At 37.0% G+C, this 20,372-nt stretch overlaps 1 protein-coding gene across 1 annotated transcript in view; it reads left to right on the top strand.

Moving 5' to 3' along the window:
- The first annotated feature begins 4,045 nt into the window (after nt 1-4,045).
- Nucleotides 4,046-20,372, top strand: part of LOC124155870 — a 68,766-nt gene continuing 52,439 nt past the window's right edge. The window contains exon 1 of the mRNA XM_046530027.1: nt 4,046-4,385. The gene's annotated coding sequence lies outside the window, so the exon portion shown is untranslated. The remainder of the gene's footprint in view (nt 4,386-20,372) is intronic.

The raw sequence follows: 20,372 nt of genomic DNA, 5'->3' as shown, positions 1-20,372 counted from the left end.
TCCTCTGTTAAATCTCTCTGCTAATACACGGAATTTATTTTATGCTCTTAATAAGCATGTTGCGAGGAAAAAACCGAGTAGATCCCATTCACTGACTTTGGAAACTGATACCAGGTATTAGTATTTAAATGAAATAAAATTCATGGAGATAATTTTGACAAATAAGCACACTTTACATGGAAGTATGAATATGTTCTAGGATATATTTAACCAAACATTTTTATACGTCACTTTCTTAGTTTCTTTTTTTTTGCTGTCCTTCCGGATAAAATCTTGAAACGCAAGTTTAACCCAATTTCTGATTCGACGGCATCCATTAATTATGTGAGGCGTTCAGGAGGGGGTGAAAGGGGTCATGCAGATTCTCATCTAATATCACGTTGGGGAGGGGAGGGAGTCTTAGCCAGTATCACGTAATTTTTTTCTGCCAGAATCAGTGAAAAATATGTTTCTAGGCAACAATATTAGCAGCCTTAAATACTAGTCTTAAATAATCTTAAATAAAAATAATTTAAAAAAAATTTTATTTTAATACATCCAACGCAATTAAGCATGGATTAACGTATTTACATTGAAAATACGCATTTTGAACAATCTCTCGAGAGATTAGAGGGAGGGGGTCGAGCCAAATCTCACGATATCTCACTTAGGAGGGAGGGCCCAAATCGCTAGCACCACCTCATGTAATGAATGGACTTAGCTATCGACTTAAAATTTTCGTTACAGATCAGAATCCGATGAAAATGAATACTTAATCTATTTCTGGTTCTTATGAGTCATAATGAGCTGCCATTTTTGACGATTAACATTTGCAAGAATGGCTCAGATGCAGTATAAATTTTAACCATTAGCGATAATTGAAAACTGTTTCCGGCTATTCAGGAGCGAATATTAACAATCGAGTTTAGTAATAATAAAGTAATATTTTTTAAATAAATGGATCGATTATTGCAATAAATTATATGTTAATATTTGATTAATCTAAATAAACAAGTTTTTATTCAACTAAAAAGAAGAACTTTTCACACTAAATCGCAAAATTAATTTACCCACGTTTTTATTTGAACTAAAATGAAGAAAATAAATCAACCTGCCTGTGCTCTAGTTCCCACTTTTAAGTTTTAAAGATACAAAACTACATGTTCAAATCCAAAAAACGTAGAACGTATCAATTTTAGCATCTCAAACCAATTTATTTCTCTCCAATTATCGATAACAACTACAGGTATGATGTCAAATGCATGATGATGAATGGATATCACTCTAAGGTAAAGCAAATGTGCGCATCGTTTTTGGTTTTGACGAAGTAGTCCTTTATCTGTGTAATCTAAACGTGGGACCTAGGTGCAAGACATATAATAGATTATATACAAGATTTATTTTCTTCTTTTTAGTTCGAACGAAAACATGATTTTTTAAATTGGTTTTTATTTACCGCAATATTAACTATTGTCCAATTGTAATAATTTCAATATTCAAAGCAGCTCCCCCGTCCACCTTTATGAAATTATCACTCTCTCTGGATGGTCCCTGCTTCCGTTAAATGATGTTATCGTTGAGAAAGTATAAATTCAAGGCACGTGTAACAATAACAAATATGTGCAAAACTAAGCCCTGATGAAGGTTATAAAATAAACCGAAGCATTGCTAACAACACTTTGCATTATTTATGACCTATACTCCAGGAATTATTTAATCATTAGACATGTTGAAACGCATAATATCTCGGAATAATAATACAGTGGGCCAATTATTATTATTATTATTAAAAATTAAGTACAAGTCAACCATTCGGTCGAATGGTAACAAAGATTGATTTTACCCAAGTTAATAAATTATTTTGTTATGAGAAGAAAAAGAAAACAATACACGGGGAAACAAATAAACTAGTATACAATGGAAACTTAAATCCAAAAATAGTAAACATACACCAATAAGAATGAGAATGGAGGAGATGGAGACGACTTTGGCATTTGCACACCGCCAGTGGGCAGAGAACCAGTTGATGATGATCAGTGAACATACGAAATGAACAACTCAATATTAATTAACATTCTCGTAAAGGTTACGCGGAAAGGATTCATAAACTGCTTTTGGTATACCGTTTATATCCCCTATCCTGCGATGCAGGAAAGAATATTCCACAGTTATCACCTCAGCCTCCGTTTTACGACTAGCATCTCTAGGAAAATACAATGAAGTAAAGAGAAGAGAAAGGTAAAGTTCAGGTGTTCGTGTGTCGAAGTTAATCGCGTGTCACTGTAAGAATCGTAGCCAATTGACGGTTCGTCGAAGGGGAACGAATGAATTACTGACGTGCAAGTGAGCGATTAAATAAAAGGCCAGCTATTCGCTGCCAAGAGCGAATTGCTCTCATCGGCCTTAGAAGTTGTCCCGAAATAACTCGGGCTGTTGTAATTAATGGCTGGGCGCGCCCGAATCTTCAAAGAGTGAGTGAGGTCGTCTTAAGATTGCAGACGTCGAGCCGTTGGTGTCTTTCCTCTCCGCAATTACAAGAGAGCGATCAATTCGAGCGAAGGACTTGGTCGGCTTCTTGCACCGGATCACTCTTGTTCTTTCCACTTTGTTCCGGCGATTGGCTCAAAAAAATGAGTGATTTGCGTTCAAATTTAGATTAGTATATACCAGTAAGTAATCATTATTTTCATGATCGTATGATTAATATTTGATTAATCGAAATAAATAAGTTTTTCAATAAGCTAATTAGAAGAAAAATTTACTACAAATCACAAAGTTAATAAAAAAAACCCTCCTTTTTATTTAAACAACAACAAAGAAGATGAGCAAGAAGAAGAGCAACAACAAAGAACAAGGCATTTGCTGTGTAAAATGACCATAGATGTCAACGTACCTCAAAAATCTTTTATGCTACTTGGTCTATTGTACCCAGAGTTGGAGGAAATGCAATTCAATTCCAATGGTTCCAGGTTAAAAAAAATATTGCTCCGTAAAATTGTATTTTCAACAAAAAAATATGATTTTTAATTTTTAAATGATTAATTATAATACAAAATAAAATCCATCTTTACCAAAAAAATTTAATACAGCGAATTTAAATCAATTTATGAGGTACGATTTAATACGATGACTTGGAACAGTGACTAATTTTACTGCACTTACTCGTAAATTCTACTATTTGCTCTTTCATTGGAAAATAACTGATAACATCGTATCCTTTACGTTGCATAAGATGCTCATTATGATAAATGGAAGATAGAATTGAGAAATAATTTTAATTCTTGCCATATAAAACTTGCTCTGAGGAAAGTTTTTGCAAGTTTTGTATCTATTTTACTTTATTTACTAGGAGAAAATGACTTACATTTGTTTGATACAAAACTTTGGCGTGAATGTAATAGATTTTAAAAATAGCTTTACTTTTTCCATTCTCCTCACCTCATAGCGGCAAAAATTCAAGCTACTGCAATTCCCTGTTCATCAACACTATAAATTTATCATTTGAAAAAAACTTCGTGGGTCGAATAAGCCTCAGCTGAGGTGTTCAACCTTTTTGATATCGACAGATTCAAGCTGTATTTATTGGAAAGTATCTATCATTGAAACACTGACGAAATATTCCGAAAATTAAAATAAAGATTCAATTTTTTCAATCTATTTAATTTATCTCAGTGAAAAAAATGATTGGGTTTTGTCTTATCTAATAAACTTACGGACGGCGCGTGTACATCCTTTCTTATTTTCCCTCTCGTAAAATGCTTTTCACTTTCTACGATCAACTAGTTCGAGTCACGATGTTATTCTCCTTGGAGAAATGTTTTCCTCCGAGGTTGCGAAATCCGTTGCGAGACCCGCACGATTGATCCTTTCCGTAGCGGTCCCGAAAACTGAAATCGGCGTCTTTGGTTACTCGGGCAACGGGGAACGGTGACGGTGGTTCACCGGAGGACCACGACGACGGCCAAGCAACACCTGGGAACCGGTTTGACTCTTCCTCGTACCGCACGCGGCTGAAGGACGAAGTTCGCGCCGCCACCCCACCGCTGAGCGCTGCTTTCAAATGCCAAATCGCGGCGTCCCTCACTCTCGATCCTGCACCGGTCGAGATAAGAGCGCTTATAACAGCACTCTTCCTCGGCCAGCGCGAGTTTACCCCGGCATCCCACCCCCCCATCACCCGGGAATTCGCGAGGAGAGGTACCGCTTCTTGGATTTCGGCACCACCCAACTAGTTAGTCACCTCTGCACTTCCTTCAAGAGGTTTGGCTGGCAAGACTCCACCGGCGAGGCAGGCCGAAGGTTCCCCTGGAATACCTGCGTCGACTCCCGTCAGATCGCGGGACGCGGTGAACATTCGTCGCGAGGAATTATCGTCTGCAAGAGGAAGACGTGAAGATCATCTCAAGGTGAGCGGATGGAAAAATATTCCCGCCTGTTTATTATTGCGCGCAAAGTGTTTACTGCACTGGTGGACTGTTCGGTAGCGTAGTTCTGCTGGTTGTGCGTGACCGAGCGGTGTGATGCAATTTTCTTTTCTTTTGTGATTTTCTGCCGATAACGACGCTCGTCGTCCGGAGTGCCCTCGTGGGCAACGCCTTAGTATTGGGTCACTGACCACGCATATACCAGGTTCATATCCGGCGGAGGCATATGTGTAGGTCTCGTGTACCTGTTCTGATTTCTCGGTAGGCCTCTCTAACCAATGTGGAACCAGTGCACTCATACATTATTCTCCCCTCGTGAGCCTCATAGGCAAGTGATCTATATCCGTGGCAAAGCAAGTATTTGTCAGTTGCATATTGAAGAGGAATAACTTCAGTGGTGATGACGACAGTCGATGAGAACAACATGAAAAAAATTATTTTATTCCACCAATTTATTTAACATTAAAAAATAATTTGGCGGAAAAACAGTTTATTTATTTATTATTAAAATGAACTTCCACAAAGTTGAGCCCGATACGATAGAGATATAGTCGATGGTTTTGGCCGAGAAGTAAATTTTGACCATCCACATGAATGTTTTCCGAGAAATTATTTCAATTTCTTTCTGTGAATAAATATGAGGAATATTTGAGTTTTTTTTTATATATTTAAGAACTTTTCTTTAAAAAAAATTCGAAACAGGTGATCTCCATGTGTATCAAAGCGCGTACTTACGTACGTAAATTAAAAACTATCCATTGTAAATGGTTTCCAAGGATTTTTTTTCATTAAATTAATAAGAGGAATATTAGGGATTGGTGATGCATAGGAAATTTTTTGAAGTCCAAACAGTTTATGCATTTGGAATACCGATGGTTTTTTCAAGGAAAATCTGTTAAGCAAAAAATAAATGGCCGTATTTAGGTTCTTTTACTGTCAATTCAAAATGAAATTTCTCGGCTAGCTTGAATTATTGAACATTTCAGCCGTCCAAGGTATTACTGTATCCGATATACATTTCTGAATTCATTTCTCATGAAAACTTGCAATTGGAAATCAATTTGGAGAAACATCACCCAGCAAGGAAATATACTTTTATTTTGAATAATGAACAAGTGATTTCTTGAAGTTAGTGCTATTTTGAGGTGCCATATTACTTTCAGCTCACTGAATAATGGGACAAATGGTTTCGCACTCTGAAGTATTATTCCGTTTTTGTGAATGATTGTTTCGGATATGAAAATTGTAAGTAACTGCTGTGATACATATTTTATGCGGGAATACCGAGCAACATACGTACTCGCTTCTATAAAACTAAGAATTGCATGGACTGTATCCAAAACGGAGTCCGAGCCTGCCTTTAAATTTGAGGGATTCCCCCGTCGCTAAGGATACTCAGTTTTCCAAATCGAGTTATACATTGCGTTCAGTATGCTTCCATCTTATTATACTTTGTTTTTGTTTTTTTTCGCAAAAAATTTCAATAATACTGTACCCAGAGTAGAGCCTCCGGAGGCAATGAGTAATTTTGTTACATCTCATACTTACATAGAGATAGGGAACCATAGAGCAAAATTGCTAATACTTGTATACGTGTATACTGAATATATTTTGAGTTAGTTAGTTATAGAGATAGTTATTATATGTATTATTATCATAATAATGTGCTGTTTGCGGGGGTAATTGAGATGAATAAATAAAATTACAATTATTATAAGTAATATAGTAACTGAATAAAAAACAAAGCAAAAGCAAATTCAAAGCGTCACCCGGACGTTAAGCGAAAAATGAGACTAGGAGGCTGCGCGCTAAGCTGAGATTGCTTGTACAATTGTTTGCAGAAAGGATAGATATAGAAATTCTTTTTTACCCTGAACTATAAAGGACTTTAATAAATGTTAGTCCTAATTTTGTTTTTGCATTCGCTTTTTTATGTAAACGGCTGGTGCCCTAACGCCACACGCCTTTTTAAGGGGCTTGCGGTGTAGTACGTAGATGTCAAAGAAGTGTACTGCGAAGCTTATTAAGAGCCAAGAAAAAAATGTCGTGATGGGAGAGAGCTAAGGAAATATATTTTTTGTGTAATTTATTGATGGAGAATACTCACTTTGTCTTAAAAAAATGTGGGTAGTGCAAGTGGGCGAACTTAGGGACACACAATGGAGTTCTCTGTCTCCATCGTAAAAAATCAAGCGAACTCAAATTGACCTTTGTTTAGTGCGACATCCTACGGGGTTGCAACCGAAGGTTAGCCGTAAGAAGCCACACCTCTGGGAACATGCGTTCTGATCTACATCAACATACTACCCCGCAAACCGCCTAAATGTGCTTATGAAGGGGGGTGTTAGGACTTCAGCCGTTAGCAAAATGAAAATAAAGATATGAGTCTACATAGCATTTATTAAAAACATTTTCTTCGGATTGGGGGGGTTGAAAACCTTAGCCAAAGTACACTGTGCCTCATTAAATTAACAACTTATATCTGAAACCGTTAAAGTGTTTATAATTTTATTAAAGCTGAGAAATATATTAATATAATACTAATTCGCTATTTTTAATAAATGCGAGACTTGGGCGTTGACAACAGCAGAGAATTCAAGAGTGGAAACATTCGAAATGTGGTTCTACCGAATAATTATGAAGATAAATAGAAATGACCATGTAAGTAACGAGGAAGTGATAAGAAGAAAGGGAGAAAAAAGAAGATTCTTAAAAACCTTAAACAAAAGACGGGACAATTTAGTTGGCCACAATTTGAGACCTGATGAAGACAATCGTAGAAGAACAGGTGGAAGGGAAGAAGGGCAAGGGACGGCTACGAATGAGTTTCATAGGTTTTGTTGTAAAGGATGCAAAAGAGAAGAAATGCGTCGCTATGAAAAGGTTTAGTGGATGGGAGAGAGGAATGGGGAGCTGCGTCAAACCAATCTTAGGATTGTTGTCTCATAATGATGACAATACTTTTTGGGCAATATAGTTGTCTTTGTTATTTATTTCCATTTAATTCTTTAATTTCGATGCCGGAAATGCTACTGAAAAACCAATATCTCACCTGTTATCATGAGCAAGAATCGATTGAATCGGAATCGATTTGAAAGAATCGAAATCGGAATCGAGAAATTGTGGAATCGACTCATCCCTATTTCTTATTGTTCGCCGTGTCGTACTAAAGATATCTATTCTTTTCTGCTTAATTGCTTCAGCCATCTAAGTCTGGTACATAGCTTCCTAGTGCCGAAGGGCTCCCAGCCTAATTCGTGTAAAAGCTGTGTGACCTTTTCCGTTCGCTCGTAGCAGTTTTGTATAATATTAAACCCACGGTTTAAGTCTTTCTACACCGGACCCCATGTGCTCCCTGTTTATTCAATACAAATGGCGATGCTTGATAATAATTACCATCGGCGACTCCGTTTTCTTTGTAATCGAATAAAATTGAGACAAATCAGGTAAAACTCCTGTCATTCTTCCTGCAAGAAAGGCCAGATCCGTGATTATGCTAAATACTCGTATCTTTGTTGCCCGTTTTGATTAGCAAGATGAGAAAACCGCCCTTTCAAAGTGACGAAGTCAAATGTAGTACATATACTCATACATTCGATGACATTTCCTCATCCTGATGAATAATTGTCTGGCATTCTGTTAGTCATTTTTCTATATTACATTAAATTCATTCATAAGCATTTGTTTTTCAATTTATTGTGATTATTTATTGTGATATGATTGGAAAACGGTATAATCCAGGGGTCTTCAAACTTTTTTAATGCAAGGGCCAAAAATCGATTTCACATCGTGCGGAGGGCCAAAATGCTCCATGTAACTTTACCATCACATACGGAAAATATATTTGAAAAACATAATTTCGAAGTGCAATAACCTTTATATTTTGAAAAGCTAAATCTATCAATACAATTTTTGACATTTTTTATATTTTTGACTGGAGTATCGATATTTGGTTCGCGATAAAATATTTTCTTTAGCCTCTAGGCGCCGCAAGAAATTAGCCGGCGGACTATGCGGCCCGGGGGTCGCATGTTGAATACCCTTGGTATAACCCACTGGTTATTCATTCTATTAAAACATATACCTATGTCTAAAAGATTTTATTTGAGTGTTATTCCGTATTGATTTGAACAATCTTGAGAGCTTCTATTCGTCTTCATACGGAACGGAAATTCTTGGCACGCTAAGGTGATCACCTAGCTAACATTAATGATACATATGTAGCTGTAACTGTATGGTAATTCCCAACGATGTTTTTGTATCCCCTGAACCTAGGGCAGTGGAACAATTTTATCTGTTTGGTAGATAGGTGGGAGGCTTCAGTTCCTAAAAAAATTGGCGGTTAAGAATACACTCTTTCACTCCAGTTTCACTTAATGAGTCCGAAAGTAGTTCATTCTCATGTCACCGATAATTGATCAGCTTGAAAGTACGTTGGATATATGTGGGTGGAGGTCACCGGGAGATAATTGGAGATTGGCATAACTTATGAATATTTAGTGAAAGGGCTTTTTATATTACTCTGGGCTCAACAGTTTTCACTGGAATAAAATAAGTTATTTGCTAAATAAAAGATGCTACTTTATAGGTAAACCACGCAAGTCGATGACAGGATTAGGTGAACAGGACGTATCATTGGAGATCTTCCCCATTCCAACCGCCTAGAATATAGGCACAGCATAGAAATGGACTTGCTAGGTTATCTAAAAAGATAATCAATACTAAATTGTTTTCTCAAAATCATACCGTGACATTTCTTGCCTTTATTCGGATCATTAAAAAAATATTTGTTGATGCAACGAATCATCAGGTCTGTTATGAATGAACGATTATCCTTGGTAAAACTATTCTTTTGTATGGACTAATAATTGAATTTTAAATGATTATTATTATCGTTATTTTAAGCTCTATTATAATGTTCATTAATTTGCATTCATCTGCAGCACTTATGCTATCTACAATTGTTGGCTCATTGGTAAATTAATACGTTTGACCCAATTTTTATTATACTTAAACACTTTCAACGCGGCGGTAATTTTTTAAGTTTTGCCGGTGACTGAATTTTAAGCCTTTGGTTTTAGATGATTTTTGTCTCATTATGTATAGATTATTCATTGGAAGTTGCGAAAAAAAAATTTTTAATGGAAAATTGTAATTTCAAAGTTGACGACGATCGTCGTCCGACGTCACTGTATAGCATTGCCGTAGTGTAATGCGTGGTTGCATAATATAGCCCATGAAGTTCAGTGTGATAATTTTTTGATGATTCTGAATAGGCTGTTATCGATATTTCCATCGCAGTATATTTCTCCCGTAACTAAAACGAATTCTTCTAGCTTTTAATAGCTCTCACTCGCCATTGCTTTGACTCTAAAAATTATTGAAGCACTCAAACGTTTAATTGGCTAATGCATTAGTATTCTCTCAATATTATTTTCTGTATAAAAGTAACAGAAGCAGGCGTTATGTAGTGGAATGACATTCTAAGTTTTTTTTTTAAATAACACGAAGATGGCAATATTCCACAAGTTTATTGTCCGTACAACGCGTTTCGACCGTTAGGTCATTATTGTATTATTATTGTACTTGATAATGACCTAACGGTCGAAACGCGTTGTACGGACAATAAACTTGTGTAATATTGCCATCTTCGTGTTATTAAAAAAAAAATTATTTTCTGTGTTCATATGATCTAAACTGTAGTTATTAGGGATGGCTCACTTTTTCATATTTTACTCGGGAGCATTTCCTCATTAAAAAATTGAAATAGAGTACATTTGATAATATTACTCCAAGATTTATACAGACCAAACTAGTCTTCATTAAAATTCTAATTGAATTCTTTCAAATATACTATTTTCCCTTATCGGAGAATGACATTTACTTTCTCAACAGCCAGCAATCAACCATACCCGAAAATTACATTTCAGAGGCGACTACTTCCGGCGCAACCTGATTTAAGCGTGAGTCAGTCGTAAGTTAGGTGTTCTAGGCAAGGGAAGATTTCGCTCGGCGTGTGAATCTCTCATAGCGTTGGGTGGCCACTTTCATTCTCTTGGGAAATTTCCTCCTTCTAGGAAGCTACGATTACCGGAAAAATCGCACTGTTTGAATTTGAGGTGGGCAAGACCAGTGAATACACCTGGTATTTCCTATTTAACCGTTTAAAGTCCAATGTTCCCATCAGGGAACACATTTATAAAAATTCATGACGATTATATTTCGTACCTGTGATTACTTTTATAGCTTTTGTTACGTAAATAAAGTTGGAAGTATTTTTTAAGTGAATCGCATGACTTTTGCATATGTTGTTCGTTAATTATGTCATTTCACAATTGGTTATTTTCATCACCTCTGTAGTTAGTATTCGGTTTATTCGATATCTTCCGTACACTTGCTCTCCTGTAACAAATGCTAATTTATTCAAAATAAGGTACTATTTATTCTCTGTTGCATGTTGTATGAGAGGGTTAGAAGCCAAGGGGTACAAGTGATTTCTTTTTTCTAAATAGAGTTTGGTACAGAAATTAGCAATAGATAACAAACGAGAACAATTTTAGTGGTGCACTTGATTTTCCACTCGATGCGATGTCAGCAAATAAAAGAGACTCACTTGTATCCTTGGGAACCCAATTTTTGTGTATTACTTCTAACAATTAAGTTTACCTAACTATGTTGAGAAATATATCACTAGTACCTTTTGTCTTCTCATCCCCTCACATTACATTCTTAAACTTTCCTCACATTACATTCTTTTTCCTCAAGTGTATATTTATTTTTTAAGCAATAGAAAAATTTTGTGGCATGTTATAAATTGAGAAAATGCTTGAAAACGCATTTAAAAATTTTTGTTCGGGTTTTCTTTCATAATATCTCTTAATTAGTTGTAAAATAAATAGGTTACGCAAAAAATAATCAAAATCGGTGGGTAAGTTAGTTCGGTCTTGAAAGGGTTGATGTCTTTTAACGGTCACCAAACAAAAGATAGACGAATGACATACAAAGATATCGTGCTGTCCACGTAATTTTAACTTCACAAACTTCTACTAAAGGTAGTACCTGGCGTTGATTTCAAGCCAATCGAAACATATGGAGTCGAAGTTTTTAAAATTTAAATTAAGTGGACAGAACGATATTTTCGTGTATCACTCAACCCATCTCTGCCTAGAAAAATAACTTCTTGCGATTTTCATGGTATTTAGGTGACTGTTTATTCCACCACTTCGATATGTTTTGCAGAATTTTAATAAATTAAGTTACCCCAATTGCTTTGGTCATATTCTCTCATCGTGTATCCGAAGAACAGATTGGAAAATCCTTCTCCCTCGATCATTTCCTGAATTATTTGGCAGCTCCGAAGAGATGTCCTCCCAAACTTCTTTCCTTGCTGCCCTCGTGTCCTTTAGAGCTCTCTCTATTACGTAGTCAAAATTCCCCAGTCCGAGATTATACTCATCTACGACGATATCTCTTTCGAACTATTGGGGCAGCTTCATTGAGAAAAACGGACTCTGCGTTAAGGATATCAGGAAAACAATTGCGTCAGCAAAGGAAACGTTCATGAATAGGAAATAGATGATGGGGGATAGTTAAAAGTAAAGGCTTGTGTACTGACTGACCTAAAGTTCAGCGCTCTACGGTTCAGAATGTGGTTGCCGATGGAAGACGACGGGAAAAGACCGGATGCGTAATATTTCGAAGCCTGCCGCGTGAACGGCGGTGAAATATGCATTAGTTGCAAAGAAAAGAAATTCCCCTAGACTGGGAATCAAACCACGAACCTTTGGTCTTCCGGGACACTGCGTAGAACACTACGCTATCCAGGGTTTTGGATTACTATGGCGATTGTGGCCTGGAAATCCAAAGGTCTGTGGTTCGATTCCCGGTCCAGGGGAATATTTTCTCATAGCAATTCATGTAAAAGACCGGATGCGTTCGAGATGAACGCAAGGAAGAGTTATTCTCTAAGAGAAGGTGAACTGGACGGAAATGTAAAGAATTGCTATGGATACGGTGGGTGAGGTGACGAAACTTTTGGAGGTGAAATGGAGGAGAGACATGGTCTAGAAGCAGCGATTATTAAGCGGGGACGGGAAGATGAAAACCGTCATAAGGAAAAATACTTGGTAAGAGAATGAGAATAGGATTTATAGCTACTGAAAACGAATAGGCCTTATTGTGAATCAAAATGGGAAGTCTTATTAGTGAATGGAGACAATGCGGGGTGTTCAGCAAAAAACTGTCGTAACCGGCGGATTACCTTTCAAAATGATTATTATAAGCTCATATCTTGTTGCTCTACAAAAGGTCATTACAGACTTCAATATGTATCTACCCATATTGTTATGATCGTATCCATAAATCTAACTCTTCCCAAGCCTACTGAGGCGGCTGGCGAGATAGTTCATAGATGTGCTTGAGATGTAGGTTTAGACATCAGTAATGATTAAATGAGAAACAAATATACCGTACTGCCCACTAGTTTTATTATCTAACAACTTACTATGCATGTTTCGATTGCCTTGCAAATATCATCAGGGATTGGTGCCTGATGATAATTGTAAGTATTAGCACCGGATGATGATTGGAAGGCAATCGAAACAAAGCTTTTGTATAAATCGTGAGCTTTTGAAAGAAATTATTGGGCAGTATGATATTTGGTTTATCATTCGATATGCAGTTCCATGATATCTCCCCAGAAAAAGTTGATTTGATTAGTTACTAGCCGGCCACCCGGGTTGCTCAGGAAGAATGGTACCCGGAGAAGAAGTCCATTTCCAGGAAAACCAAGTTGGCATGAATATCTTAGTAATAATGGGATTTGTTTCACTCCCCGACAAATAAGTATCTACCTAGCCAAATCTTTCTGTGAAATGCACGCGCTACGAATGAATCTTAAATTATATCCATCTACTTTTATTCTAAAACATACTTCGATGAAATTTTCGTGTTTGCTCAATTTGTCTAAAATATACTGAAAATATGAACTTATTGGACCTTGACTTCCTTACGGCAATTATCCTCACCATTTTCATCGAATCTCCAATTACTTACCTGCCTTTTTCTGAATTTGGACATATCGTTGACTTGGATAGGCCATTTCCTACAAGTTGATTGTTCAATGGAGGTTGAGGAGAGACGACGAGATTAATTCCTCAATTTCGTTGCAGTCTCGACGTCCAATGAATTTCCCATTGTTCGTGTGGTGAATACGAGACATGATCTCGTATGACATTGAACTTTTAGCGATATTACCTGTATATTTCACCACTTCCATTTTTATTACAGAATCTTAAGAAATACATTTTCACGAATTCCTCCGATCATATTCTCTCTTCGTGAATCCTACGAACAGACTGGAAAAGCCTTCTCCCTCAATCATTTCCTGAATTATTTGACAGCTCTGAAAGGATGTCCTTTTCAACTACTTTCCTTGTCCTGGTGTCCTTTCCTGAACTCTCTCTATTTCGTGGTCAAAATTCGCTGGTACGAGATTATCCCCGTATAGGCCGCTTTCTTCTTCGATATACTAGGCAGTCAACCTATTGACGCTGTCAAACAAATCTTTCACAAATTATATTCTACGTGTTTACAGACTTCAGTCTTTTTATCGCTTCCCTAACGCTTTTTTCACAAATTTTTGTCACGACTTGCCTCGTTTAAGGTTTTTCTTTAGTGTGAATCGCACCTACTTCTCTCACCACATGTACTTTCTCTATTTCGTCAGTTTTTTCCGTCGCTCAAATAAGTCTCGTCAGTTTTAGTTTACAGATGCAAGCAAAATATATATTTAATCAAACCTTAGGCTTACGTTCCTTTATCATAGTCCCGCGTTCAGGTATTGAAGGAAACTTTGTTTCTTGTTTTTCCGTGAACTGTTTCCGTTAGAAAAATATGAAATTGAATTTCCAAATATTTTTCATTTTAGATTCTTTACCATTGCTGCGCGGCAGTACAAAACCTTGGCAAGCTCTCGTGAGTGCAAAAAAAACTCGGGGTCGAAATTGATTCGGGCGGGATAAAAACCCAGAACTAGGATATAACAAGTACAAAAATGAATATTTTCTTACATATCAATATATTCCGCTCCAATTAAGAATTTTTGTAGATATTTTCCTAGTACTTTTAAAGCCAAGTTGTCAAAATTTGTGGGACTGACGTGTCAAACCTTCTGAAACGACGGCAAATAATTAACGGAATGTGTATGTACGTCTTGCTTAAAAATTTCTTAAAACTTTTATTTTTACGCGACAGTAACCAATTATGTATAGGTCACTTGATGATGGTGCTCATATCGAAAAAAAAATCGCGCAAATTCAATGAGTGCCAACCCGGATTGCAGCAAACAGTGCCTTTTCTGGTTATTTGCCAGTTATCAGGTCGATTCAATTGAACTATTTTTGGGTACAGAATGTGTTTATTGTAATAATATGCATAATGCTTGATTTCAAGTTTTACTTAATGGAATGATAATGAAATCATAAGTATTAATATATATTTACACGATTATTTACTTCTTGGTTCTATTTTCACTGATATAAAGTATTCTCAGGTACCACTCAATATTAAAAGTGCTCTAGGGAGAACTATCTTTGGATAAAACTGTGGAAATACAAAGTCACTTCTATGATTTCAATGTTATGTTACGTTAGAGCATTCCAGGAAGTTACACCAGTACGAATTCTTTAAAAATATCACATAAACTACAAACTCTTGCTTTCGATGATCGACCAGGAGGGTATTTACCATTTTTTTCAAAATTAACGATTTTATTCAGTAGACTTGTCAAGGGCGACGGGTCTAGAACTAAAATTCGGTGTCAAAAGCACGCAGACCTATCCATAGTCCAATTCAACGTGGCACTCTGTCGGCGTGCCGGCGGGGCACAGAATTTGGTTGCAACGAGGGGGCGTTGCAGTGTTTGGCAACCTCCTTTCTCCGCAGGGGGTCAGCATCTTCTCCAGCGGGGCTCATCTTCGCGGGCGACGAGTCATGCAGACGCACGCTTCTTCAAATGAAAGCGATATCCGGGGACGCGAATTTCTCCGTCGTGGAACATTCACTCGTCCTCACTTCTGGGTTTTGTAACATCCCTCTCCTTCTCTCTCGATCACTGATGCTCGCACATTGCGTTCCCTTTCCCCCACAACGATGTCTTTCGAGTCTCGCCTCGAAAAATTTATTTTCGTATCGTCCTGTCGATCACTCACGTCCACGCCCAATCCCTCCTTACTTCCTTCTTTTCCTCACAGCTACAAACGAAAGAAATCTAGTGAGTACATGTTTGTGCAATGCTTTAGCACTGCTTTGAATCCGCAGGACAGGCCTGGCAGTGGCGCAGCGAGGGGGGGATTTTGGGTGATAAACCCCCCCCCCCCCAGAGCTCAGAGAAATTTTTAAGTTTAATCCATTTTACTTAATTGGATTGATATTACTAATAGAATAGTGTAAGGATTAATAAAATATCCCTCAGAAAGCCGTAAAACTCACCATTTTGAACCATTTATTTTAAAATTCCGCAATTTATTTATTTCGCACCTGCCGCTTATCCTGGTGGGTATTCCATTCCGCCGCTCACCCCGATATTAGTTGCACCTTAAACCCCCCCCCCCTTAGCTTTAATTCCTAGCTGCGCCCCTAAGGCCTGGAACTACGGCGGGGAAAGGGGGGCTCGTGCCACGGGCGGCAGATTTCTGGAGGTGAAACATTTCAAAAGTTTATTAAAAAATTTAAGTATTCAATTTATCTAAATATATTATTTCGTAATTACGAGGGTCGTTCAATAAGTAATGCCCCTTATTTTTTTCTCAGAATATATTTATTGTAAAGAGTCAGAATTTGGTGACAATATGCATCAACATGTCTTGTCTGTGCCCTATTTTTCTACGTGGTACCCATTACGTTCTAAGGCGCCAACATTTTGGGAGAGCATGTATTCCTGGTGGTAAAAGCTCTTCTCTTGTAGGCGTTGCCATGCCGAGAGTGGCTGATCATGGAGTTCTTTTTCTGCATCTCCTGAGGCTGTAACATTCTTTACCCATCGCCCATCTTCACTCCTACCAACTGCAGCGTTGCCATACACTGCACACAAACGTTTATGGATGTTCACCACGGTTTCTTTTTCTGTACAGTGAAGTTCAATAACAGCACGCTGCTTTTAACGTGAGTCGTACGTAGACGCCATTTTGACGATGTACTACGGTTCTGCTATTTGCTAGAACGGTGTCAAACTTCATCAGCGCAGAGAACAAGCATCAATTTTGAATCAACGATTAGGAGATTGATCTATGTATATCATTGGCTGTTAAAAAAAATGTGGGGCATTACTTATTGAAAGACCCTCGTATTATTAATTTAGAAATTATTAATTAATAATATTTGTAAAAATTCTTAATAGCAATCGTACGGTGCATAATTTCAACATAAAAAAAGGTTGCGTATGTATGTATTATATTTTATTGGTGGGGGAGAGAGGATATAGCGCGAAAAGGGGAGTGGGGGCGGCAAACTAATCTTCGTTCCACCCCCTGACAAAATTTCTAGTTCCGGCCCTGCCGTAGGATGTTTCCATCCTCTATCTGGCAGCACTATAATCTTTACTGATGTCTACACCTACATCTCGAACACATATCTACAAATTGCCCCGCAATCCGTCTCGATAGGCTTGCGCCGGGATGTGTTAGGTCATTAGCCGTTAACCTGTACGAGAATGCAAAAGAAATAACACAGAATGAAAATATTTCATTAATATTTTAAATAATATTTTTAAAAATATTAATAACCCACACTTCGTTCTCCGAGTTATGGAAAGCTTATTCATTCCACTTTTAAGGGCATTTTACACGGTTTTTAATCTTTTTTATTTCATTTTTATTTTCTACATTTCAAGGGTGTTTCACGAAACCTATTAAATCAGAGTTCTTAACGAAATTTTTCCCGAAACATTATATTTATTACCATATATTGAGAAAATTTAAAAATATTTTTTCGTATGGAAATTTGTTTAAGTATGTAGAGCAAATGGAAAAATCAAATATCTGATCATGAAATATTAAATTTTTATCAGAAGGAAGGTAGTGTACAAAAAATTCAAGTCGTGACGACGACGGCAATTGGGTTAGCCAATTACCAGATTCCGTCAACGGAACGGACAAACAGACGATGCAAGTTATGAAGAATCGTGCCAAAAATTGCAGCTCACTGTGAGAAATTTGACTTCCTGAGAAATCATGAAAGTGCTTTATTTTTTAGTTGATAATCGAATTCATATGCGTAACCAAAAATATGTCTCTTATTCAATCATTTAATTCGAGCCTGAAAATATATTGCGGTTCTAAGACGGTATTCTCTTATGGGATTTCCATGCAATAACTGAGCTGAACGAAAGGTCAGAAGAAAATATTACCCATCATAGTGTTAATGCCATGTTTTGCTTCTTGGAAAGAAGAGAAGATGGCTATTTTATTTCTCCTCTTCAAGAGAACTATTCCGTACCCTACTCACAGCAGTCCACCGACTGCCAGCTCTTTAGCATGTTTATGCATTCATGGTGGTGCATTTGACCTCATCCATCTCCAACACGAGTTCGTAACTTGCGAAGAGCAGGCCTTATTTGGGCTTTGATGATCTTCAACTGATTGACAACATTTTTTAAGCTATTATTTTTGCTCATTATTGCCTGCGATCAATAGAGTGAATTGTAATTGAAAGTAGTGACTTCTATGCGACCTTTTTCATCAAATCGTTTAATTAGTAATATGGTGGTAATTTTCCCTTACGCAATAATTCGTAAATAGCTCTGAAAATTGATTCAATGCAATTTCAAATTTACATTATTTGTTAAATTCTACATCGATGCATCTCACGTGAGTGCACCTTAAAATGAAAATAAATTCATAGACTCGATGAAGAAACTGCTACTAGTACACTAATGGCATTTTTTTCTAGAAATAAACGGTGCTCTGATGAAATTTTTCCAAATATTGATGCTTGGAAGAGAGAGGGAAATAGATGCATTGAACGCAAGCACCACCACTACCAGTACACTCCATGCGCCAATAACAACCTTCGACTTCTATTCTGCCATTTTTCTCTCGTATCAAGCAGCGTGCCCTGACTAAATCATTCAACTACTCTTCAACATACATCCGAGGGCGTACCCTGGATCAAAACTAGAAGGGGGCAAGTCGTGGTTGTTCAAGTTGTAACACAGAAAAGACCAAAATTTTCAGAAAATTATTGCGTCGCTTTATTAGTTTTGAAAATAATATGCTCGGAAAAAATATTTTATTTTAATTATATCATTTTTAGTATTATCGCTTTCCTTTGAATCAAAGAAAATTAGTTCAAAACTTTCGTTTTGAACTAAATCTACTTATGCTTCTAGGGGGGCAGATGCCCCCTTTTGCCCCCCGCTGGATACACCCATGCATTCATCCAAAACTATTGAAGATGCAGCCATGAAGTTTTCTGCTCATAATATATCTTCTGGCTATGTGAACATTTAGCATTTGCTAAATTCGCTCATTATTTTATCAAGAATATGACTTTTTATTTGGTAATAGATAACTCATTCATAGTTTTTGATAAATAAAATAATATCATTGGTAAAAAAATTATAATTTTCAGAAATACGAGAGTTCCTTAATTGAGGGATGGAATATAGAAAACAATTAAAATAATAGATTCCAGTCACTTTTCATTCTTTCATGGGTCAATGTATATATATTATGTATGTATAAATAATAATTCGTGATAGAAAACAACGAATTCGTGACTTCGTGAAAACGGAAAAACGTCAGATCTTTACGAGACATCATTTATGTAGTATCCCTGTCAGAGCATCTAAATCAGTTGAAATATCAGAATTACGGAAGAAGTTGACCGTTACCAGTGAATTTATTGCTATGTCAAACCAGTGAAGCTATTGCTGTGAAGTACCGTCGAAATTCCGGCTCCATTGCTTTAACCAGGTGAATCGTTAACCCTCTATCGAAGCAAGTCACGGCTTTTTTCAAGTTTTTATTATTATATTAGCAAGATATTAGATAGACAAGTATTTGTATTGAATTCCTAGTTATTTTTGAGTCCTAGCAGACTTCTTACTACCTGGTAAAGGTGTAAATGAATGATGAAAGAACGCTTTTTTTATTTTCTACAAAAAATATTATTTTGTTCACAACCGCCCATCGAGTTTCACATCAAGTTCTGGAATATTCATTTGCGCTTCCCTGGTTCATGGTGGGGCATTAAAATAAACTCAATACAACTTTTTTCCTCATAATTGACACATAGTAGGTTGTACTCTTATGCTATTCTCCTGAATACAACTCTCATTTCCCATTCAATGCATAAAACAACCTCAATTTGAGAAATACATCACGGGTTTAGCGAGAGAGAGGGGGCTAACAACACAAGGAATGATATTTGTTCGTCATTTGTTTGTTTCCATGTCATCATGTAACTGTGTACCGTCAATTTAATTAGTAGCCCCGATCAATGGTGACTATGACGACAAAAATCTTTTCAATAAAATACGAAAAAAAAATAAAAGTTTTGAATAGCGAAGTCGCGAACCTAGCTCCTTCAGAAACTATCCCTCCTTCCTCCTCAAACTTCAATTTGTCCTCTTGGAATCCCACCCAGCTCTATATGGTTTTAATAAGATAATTAACGAGCTAATACTAAGAGATTGCCGTAACATTTAAATTTGTTATATGAATATCGATGGAACTTAAAGATTTCCGCTTTACCAGTTCTGCACCCATATGCACCAACATGTTCGATTGCAAAGGCGACCCACTTACTACACGGCAATGGTGGAAAACTTGTCTTCTGTCGTTCCTTCCCGTGGAGAATGGTGCGTGAAGGACCTAAAGGAGTGAAAGTAATGTCCCAGCATGCTGCCTACCTAGAGCCGTAGTTTTGAGAGAGTAACGACCATGTTGCACAAAGCATGGGATTGCGTTT

Source organism: Ischnura elegans, chromosome 3 (assembly GCF_921293095.1).
Source record: "Ischnura elegans chromosome 3, ioIscEleg1.1, whole genome shotgun sequence".
Lineage (NCBI taxonomy): Eukaryota > Metazoa > Arthropoda > Insecta > Odonata > Coenagrionidae > Ischnura > Ischnura elegans.
The sequence above is the reverse complement of the archived record's forward strand: the minus strand, read 5'-3'. Positions and strand labels throughout refer to the sequence as shown.